The following is a 9,117-nucleotide window of genomic DNA, read 5'->3' as shown; positions in this document are numbered from 1 at the left end:
ATCTCAAGTTAACTACAGTTTTTTTGTTTTCAAAAACTATACATATCAAAATAAAAAAATATACGATATCTGTGTTAATTTTCAAATTTTATTAATGTAGAAATGGTAGTTTTCAGCCCAAAAAATATGATTTATTTGCCCAAAAAGAAATGATGAACTCTTGTTTATGATAAAGCAAAACTGGAAGATTTGCATCAATACTGGAAAATTCAATCCTATTATATCTTATTCTAATTTGTTAACCCAAAAAATGTTAATTGTGACAGTAAGTTTGATAACTAAACCATCAATACTCATAGACGATAAAAAAAATAATTTGCAGCTCTCCCGTGATTTTGGTAGACCTAATATGCGCCATTTTGTCGAAAATGACTTTTTTGCATTTTTCTACGTTTAAAGACTTCATGCATCTCCTGACAAAAATTTGTGCCCCAATGTAGTATGGTTTTCGAGATAATTGGTGGGTAAAACCTAACATATTCTAATCTGTGCAAGAATAATTTTCTGAAACCTAACATATTCATCTACTCCAATCACGTAACAGGATATCGTCACGTGACAGCCATCATTTCAGAAGCAATTGCAGCAGGCTATTTCACAACATCTTACATCTCTTGAGTTGCATGAAGCGGATTTAAAAGCGTTTGATAAAGTAGATTGGGTGAAAATGTTGTCAAGCACTAATTAAGCTTAATTATGTAGGCTAGCCTAAAAATGTCCATCCAAACACACTAGCTTTTCTTTTCATTAAATGCCGTATCATTTACGTCTCGCCGATCAGTTTGATTTTTCGTAGCCTACTGGTGTACTGATGGCTTAGTTGACTTTACGGTACGCTAAATAACTTAGCTTGCATATGATTATTAAGATTGTAAAGCAGAGGCCCGGGGCCGGGAGTACGCTACTCAGTGTGTTTGGTCATTTTTAATCAACCGTCCCAGATGCTGTGCAGTGTGCAGCCAATGAGCCAATGTAGTACGGTAGCCTTAAATCAGGGGTGACGAACCTTTTTGCGGTCGCGGGCCACTTTGTCAATTACACATGAGTTATCGGGCCACACAAATTAGCGCTTGTCAAAATTCTATGACGTCATAGATTGGAATCGACCAAAAATACAAGGTGAAGTTGGTGAATAGTGTTTAAACAACTTTGCCTTATAGCTTTCCTATTTTCTAACTTTAAACCTTGAAAGTTAGTGTTTAGGGCAAGAAAATAGCAAAGGAAAGGTGTACCAGTGAATGCATAAAACAGCTTTGAGATGTCTTTTGTCTTTAATGATTGAGCGATCGTCAAATCGTTTTGCGGGCTTCACAAAACTCATTGACGGGCCGCATGCGGCCCGCAGGTTCGTCACCTCTGCCTTAAATGAAGGCATGGTTATTAAGTAGGCTACCAGCAACTAATTTTGAGTCAGCGATAGCCTTTAACCGAGCAGGCTTTTTGTGATATCAGCAAAGTCATCTAGAGATTACAGTGATAAAATGATACACAGTTCTGGGAGAAATCCAGAGGCTTACCGGTACTTTAGGTTTGATTTAGGCTTACAAAGCCAACATAGTGTGGTCAAAGTCCTTATATGAGGCTTTATCATACAAAAACATAACATTAAATAAGCCAATAAGGCGGTTAAAGTCAACATCGAGAGTATATATTAGGTTTTATCATACAAACCTAATACTTTTTTTATAACTAGTTATCTGGCAAAACCAAATATAAGCCATATTTTAATAAACAAACAAAAACCTGGCTCAAATTTCATTCTTAAAAGTTTTGTTTGGTTGTCCGCTCCAGCCTTCCAAAAGTCAACTTCGAGTGTTTTACCTTGTTAATTTTACAGCTATAAACACAAAAAGTCGTTTTTCTCGAAAACTTGAAAATGGCGGATATTAGGTTGTGACAAATCACGGGAGAGCTGAGCACACGTTCTATATATTTTGCAATATAAATGCTTTATACTGTAAATGTGATATGCTTTATAAATGCAACATTGATAAAATAGTTGCTTATGAGAACTGTATCATTTTTTAAAGCATTTTTATATTCGCTTTAGGTACCAGGCAACCATGTCATTCATCAATCTGTAAAAACGGAGGGACATGCAATCCTGCTAGTGACTGCTCCAATAACTACATTTGCACTTGTTTCAATTTTTTTGAAGGACAGAATTGCGAAAAATGTAAATGGTTAAAAATGGAATACTGAAAAGTTAGGATGTTCGTCAGGACAATTATTGTTTCTAGCACTAGTTGCAATGTTCATCTGATGAAAGTGAAAGTAAAAGCAACAATAAACAGGTCGGTTTATTGCTTCACTGACGCTTCGCGCACCATGATAATGCACATCCTCAGAGCGAATAACATACAAAATAAAATTTACAAAGTTATATAGTTATGAAGTTATAACTTTGTAAATTTTATTTTGCATGTTATTCGCTCTGAGGATGCGCATTGTCATGGTTCGCGAAAGGTCAGAGAAGCAATAAATCAACCTGTTTGTTGTTGCTTTTACTTTCACTTTCATCAGATGAACGTTGCAAGTAGCTCTAGAAATGGTTAAAAGTAGTTGTATTTTTTATGTTTATTCAAAAGTGATTGTGATATTCATTTTTAACTGTTGGAAAACTTGAGGATAGTTTTTTATGCTAAAAAAACAAGAAAGATAAAACGTGATTCAAAACACATATTTTTGTTCAGCGATTTTTCTTCGTTCACCAACAAAACATCTTTCTTGTACGTATCACATTCGCAATGAACCCATCTGGGATACAAATATCAATCAATCCCGCGTGCTTTGTCAATCACTGAACTCGGATTTGGCAAATGTGAAGAATTTAACACAGCAGAATGATATAAGCTATTTATCGCTAGAAGCTTATGAAAACGAGAATTTGGTAAGTTGACAGCACAATTATGTCGTTATTGTGACTGAAATGTCCTTTTATTTTACGTTTGTTCAAACAACAATGCTTGTTTTTTCATATAATTGATCAATTAATTATCTCCCCGAATTTTCCACCGGGTGTTAGATATTCTAAATCTTTTTTTTTACTTAGTCTCAAGACATATACTTTGCCTACTGGAATTCAGTTTATAAATCAGTTGTTTGCGGATTGTTGTGTATGTACTGTTGCGTACTGTTGACTTTGACAAGTTTCTAGAAATATCCGTTGTTATGAAGCCAAATGCTTGAAAAGTAAGGCGACTTTTGACAAATTTACGTCTTGGCTTGTTGTTTTACAGTATAGACCTTATTGAATATAACAGTCTAATAAGCTTATGTTTGAAACAAATATAAACTTTTGCCTGTGTTTTTCTTTGGCTTTATCTAATTGGCTGTCTGCAGCTTTCACACGTAGGAGAATTGCTGGATCCATGTAACGGTTTTTGTTAAGTAATTACTATGTCTACAAATTAAACTAAAATTTCCTGATTTTGTTTCCTGCATTGTTCGACTCACCTACCCTCTACAACTGCCTAATTTTTTATTTTGATAGTGTATCACAAGAAACTGTTAAAAAGTTGTGAATTGTTCCAAAGGTCCCATTAATGTGTCACCAAATGAACTCCCAATGGGACCTTTAGAAAAATGTTTAAGCATACGTTTAAAACATACAATTTGGCATTTTAAACCTTGGTATCATTCGCAATACATGTTTATCAAACAAAATAAAACAGTTGAGTCACATAGGTCTTATTTTTTAGCATTTAAGTAAAAGAAATACAAAAAAAGCACAATGCAGATTTAGGTTCATTGTGAAAAAACATCAGTTGTAGCTTTCCACAGCTGATATTGAGATGCACACCTTTTTGATTTATTTGGCTTAAAACTAAGCTTTATCTAAGGCAAAGGAGCAATGAAAAACTTGGCCATAAACTGTTGGATTGGTCCCACGTAGCAAATCAATGGAAAAAATATATATTAGCTAATGTAAGCTCAGCTTTGATAGACTAAACCTATATCGACCTTTAAGCTTAATACTTTAACTTATTAATGCGCACACTTATGTGTGTTGGTTTATTTGTACCAAAGAATTTTTTTACCAACAGAGAGCAAAAAAACTGGTATTTACCTATGAAATTACAAAATTGCTCTTCACTGCAAAAAAAAAATCGCCACTATTCTGGTTTTGATTTGAAATAGTCATAAAGTTGGTGCTTCCACGTAGGAAAAAAATCTTTAAATTTACAGGGGACCAAAACATTTGATGTTCTTTTCGTCCCACAGTATGCAATACATAGGCTACAATGTTTCCTACAGTGGGTGCGTCGATCCTTTTTTGTTCAACCAAAATTGAGTAGGACAGTTGCAATTTTATGCTGCAATGTCTGGCACAGTCTATTTAGTAGCTTTGTATATTATTATATATTCGAAACGAATAAACTTGCTTCGTAATAATCATCCTACGTCTTTTAAATGTGATTTAGAATGATAGGCCTAATACAGTACAATATCATACAATTTAATCACCAAAAAAGATAAAATTAAACAACTTGTAAGCTTCTTTTTTTTTGCCTATTTGGCAACAGTTCAGACAACACCCTCAATAGTTCCAACTTGTGCAATAGTGTGTAACACCCTCAATAATTGCGACTGGACTGTGCTTTGTCTTAGTGTTAAAGTTTGTGAGGTCCACATGCTTTGTAGGTTGCTGAGACTATGTTTACATTGGACTTGTAGCTGAAAGCAAGCACCATTGTTGTTGAGGTGGAAAGGTGAGATGGCGGTTCTAGCCTTGCAGAGGGTTAAGATCTTGTTCTTTAGATATGGTGAAATTAACTTTAAACTCTTTGTGAGAACCTCCTTTATTATACTCAAGTTTTTGTTTGTATACAGTAGAACCAAATCTTCTTCTGCAGTATGGAAATTTCGGGGAAGTATCGCCATTGTAAGCATTGAATAATAGGTGCTAGCCATCTTCTTGTGTAACACTATTCCATGGACAAAAAGATCGGCTGGATTGATTGTCGTTGGTGGAGAGTCAGTCATGAGATGATATCATTCAAAACATAGTTACACAATTGTCATTACAATATTTGATTTGCTCCATTGTGTGCATTTTTATAAAATAATGCTGATCACTATAAAATAAAACTGGTCACAATTTTTATAAAATAAAACAATCAGGTACCGTCCTTACTGTGAATTAACTGTAAAATATGCTACTGCAAATTAAAACATAACAGACATCTAAAGACATACTGCACAATATATTAAATTAAATTAACAATGAATAATTTACTTACAGATTAGATTTTCTACCGGTGGAATATATTATAAGGAAAGTCAAGAATTGATATGGAGAGACGGAACTGATATTCCACGATACGAATCCAATGGGTTTCCAAGATGGGGAAAATACCAACCCGGTAACCGAGACCCATATGGCGTAGTAATCTTAACCGCAGAAGGAGAAAATAAGCAAACGAAGAACTTTGTTTGGAGCACTTATGGTTATTTTTGGTCAACTGGAGTTATTTGCGAAAAACTAGGTAGAATACTAAGCTATAGATTTATCCATCGCTATTTAATATTCAGCTCTTTTCAATCAGGGTTCTCTGCATCTTTGGGTGTAGCACAACTGCCACATAAGTTACTAGGTGAAAATGAAAAACTAGGTAGAACAATAAGCTATAGATTTATCAAACACATAACAACCTAATGCAGTGCTTTTTACCTATAGGGAGCACTGTGCCTCCTAGAGTGCAACACAACTGCCACATGGGGTGCATAGTGCATGAATGCGCAATTGTAAATAGTTGTTAATTAAAAGTTAATTAACAAATAAAAGCATGATAAAGTTTTTTCAACAAGTTATGCTAATCCTTGGTCTGCTAGTGTTATTTATGAAATACTACTGTATGCAACAAATACACGTTTAAAATAAATTTTGTGATGTGTTCTTTTCTATCGCTTTAAGTTGTTATAGCAAAACACAGTAATATAATAAAATACTGTTCAATCGCTGCACCTTTACTATTATAATGTATCTATGTTTATTGACAAGTTTATTACATACAGTATATTGACAAGCAAATTGAAAATATTTTTTGTTATGTAGTGTTGTAAATTTACGTTTAATATATGTATGTTTGTAGCGTTATGGTTTCTCTGCTCGGCTCGCTTTACCTTGATTGTTTTCTCTGATCGCGCCTCTTGGCTCACTCAATCTCAGCAAGCCCGTTTTCATTCGAGCTTTTCATGTAGTGTTCAGTTAAAGTTAAAGAGACTTTCTGTTACTTTAAGTTCTGATCGTGTGACTTTGTTCTAACTGACTTACTTTGTTCGTTTTATATTTATGGCTTGTGTTTTGCAGATGTACTTTGTTTCTTAGTTCATTAAAACCTGTTAAATGGTCGTTTCATGTAGTACTTATTACGCAGCCAAGTATTTCCTAATAAAACTTTTTTCTGTTGTGCATTAATTATGTAATATATCAAAACCAATTTAGTTTCTTAATTAATTGACACTGGTTTTATTTGCTTGAAAACAAAATTTTTTTTCGAAAATTGCCTTAAATGCAAAAGAATCGCAATCCAGTTTGTTGAAGCTTACATAAAGTACTAAAAAGGTTTTTATACCCATCAAAGTTAGGCTACTTGTTTGCTTGCAATTCTTGTTTGATGAATCAAGCAGTAATACGCTGCGTTCTAAACAGCGATGCAAATGTTTATCTGAAGTCAAACGTTACTTTCTAATTCATCATACCAATATCGTAATCATTACTGAAATAGATTGATAGCAAACAATGCCAGAATAAATTTCCAATCTTAGTTTTCAACTGTAGCTCAATAGCAATTCTATTTACCGCTATCATTAATTCAATGTTCAACAGCTGATTTCAAGCGTTATGGTATCATTTTGTTTTTACGTTTTACATATCGTACTACCATTTAATTTAAAGTATTACATCAAATCAGTTTCAGGCAAACCGTGTGACAGTTCTCCATGTGAGAATGGAGCTTCTTGTGATGATGTTGGTTGCTCATATAATTGTCAATGCAAAGAACCTTACAATGGTCGACACTGCGAATTATGTAAGTGACGTAGCCCACAGTGAAATTAACTGATACAGTTAGTAACGTTTATTTTGCGTTATGGTCATTGCCTAGTGCAGGGGTCACCAACCTTTTTTGCATGCGGGCCACTTTGGCACTAACAAGAGCTGTGGTGGGCCGCACTAATAAAATGTTAGGTAGGTTGACTCTTATGCTAGAAAAGAACGCATTTCGTACCCAGTATCCAGCGTTGCATGTTGTTCATATTTATGTTAGAATACTGTAGCAACAAAATTAATCTAACAACGCTACTGCCAGGCCAAGCTCCTTTTACAACACTTTTGACTTTTTTAACAATGCCTAATAAATAGAGGCTACTCGTTTTGTGCACTTATAGCGAGGCGAGTGGTTTCATCAGAATATTCATCGCCAAGCAGGAGTGGTGTTGTTACTTCGCTTCGCAAAAGATATCTTGCAATTAACAGTTTCAGTAAACAAGGAAATGTTTGACACATCGCAATACAGGCAACAATAGTGACCTGCAAACATATCAGCGAACGATAGGCTCTAATAACAGGAAAAAGGAAACCAGGTACCATCTTCTCTTTTCTCGTGTTGTCGCTATATGTCAGGGCATCCGTTGGTTAACCACTGCCTGGTGTCGTCATCGATGGAAACTAGGCCTTCCATGCCATGAGGAGGTCTGTATAGCCGGCAATCCTTGATAATGTGTGCTGCCGTCTGCGTTTCACCACACTCACAAGCAGCACTCTCTGCCGACGAAAGCAAGTACCTCCACGTGACCGCTCCCGCAAGTACCGACTTTGGGAAACTAAATTTGCTACAACTGTCGCTATAAAGTTATGTGGAAGAACAATCATCAGAATGGCACCCCCAGACCAGCACAGCGCTCTTGTCAGGGCGAACAGCACCAGCTGTTGTAGGTCAAGGAGTAACCATTCTGCAACTAAATGTTGAAGGCACCACCAACGCTAAACTAGACATCATCACACCAGGTACCATGAAACAAACGCTTGTGGAAATCACCGAAAAATCGTAATTTATGAACAGTCTTCCCTCTAAAAAAGCAATGAGTTGGTTTTTCATCCTTTTTGTGAGAATCTATAAAACCGTCTTTCTTTTATTATAGACAACTGTCACTTGCGGTGCTCATCAGCGTGGCAAGAATTTGTTGATTAACAACATTTTGCAGTACTTGCTTCGGCAGTACATATGCTATAATTGGAACGATACAGATTAGCATGGCTCCTGCGCAAGGATGACACGCAAAATCGTGAAGCGTTTCATATTTCTTTAAAAAAAAAAAACATTTTGCAGTACTAAGCTAAATATTTTCATAATACCATCAGAAAAAGGATCTAAATTTATATGTAATATATTACCAATTTATTATAAATTGAGTTGGCACACCGACCCATTTTGCCAACAAAAACTTGTATAAAGAGAACACTGCTCGTGAAACACAATAACGGTGAAACTCGCACTAGTGTTTACATGACATTTGCAAACTTAAAATAAGCAACCCTATGCTCACAGACAATTTCAAAATTCGAAAACATACGTTTTAATCAACCACTGGGACAGTGTGGCTGGACATCACATTGGAATAACTTTAAGCAACCTCCACCTTGAACTATAATCTGATTGGTCGGTTGGTGGAATCGTATGCAATGCGAAAATATGCTTCCAGGAAAGTATTTTTTGCCTTCGTGCTCTTTAACTCCCTCAAGAAAAGTATTTTTGGTTATACTTGTACGCTGATACCTTCCGCGGGCCGCAGCAATACAGCGTGGCGGGCCGCATGCGGCCCGCGGTCCGCCATTTGGTGACCCCTGGCCTAGTGCATTGCAGCGAGTCACGTGCACTTGATTACGTCGTGCCGCCCTGTGGCTGTGAGTAGTATGTTAATTACGGCAGCAGGACTTCTTGGTAGTTACACAATGATTTGTCCTTAGTTCATTTTAGCTCTACTCGTGTTGAGACCTCTTTTTAATTCCTTTACGTTTACCTACAAGCGTAACATTAACTATATAGTGTTATTTTATATTTTAATCGCAATTTTATGACTAAGTGGTCTCCGCATCAGAACACATCTATTACG

The 9,117-nt window shown here is 35.7% G+C and overlaps 1 non-coding gene across 1 annotated transcript; it reads left to right on the top strand.

Moving 5' to 3' along the window:
• The first annotated feature begins 8,207 nt into the window (after positions 1-8,207).
• Positions 8,208-8,309, top strand: LOC145771439 (U6 spliceosomal RNA). Its single transcript, XR_014289227.1, has one exon. It is a non-coding gene; the product is annotated as a U6 spliceosomal RNA (small nuclear RNA).
• Positions 8,310-9,117: the final 808 nt, after the last annotated feature.

This window comes from Aplidium turbinatum, chromosome 5 (assembly GCF_918807975.1).
Source record: "Aplidium turbinatum chromosome 5, kaAplTurb1.1, whole genome shotgun sequence".
NCBI lineage: Eukaryota > Metazoa > Chordata > Ascidiacea > Aplousobranchia > Polyclinidae > Aplidium > Aplidium turbinatum.
The sequence above is the reverse complement of the archived record's forward strand: the minus strand, read 5'-3'. Positions and strand labels throughout refer to the sequence as shown.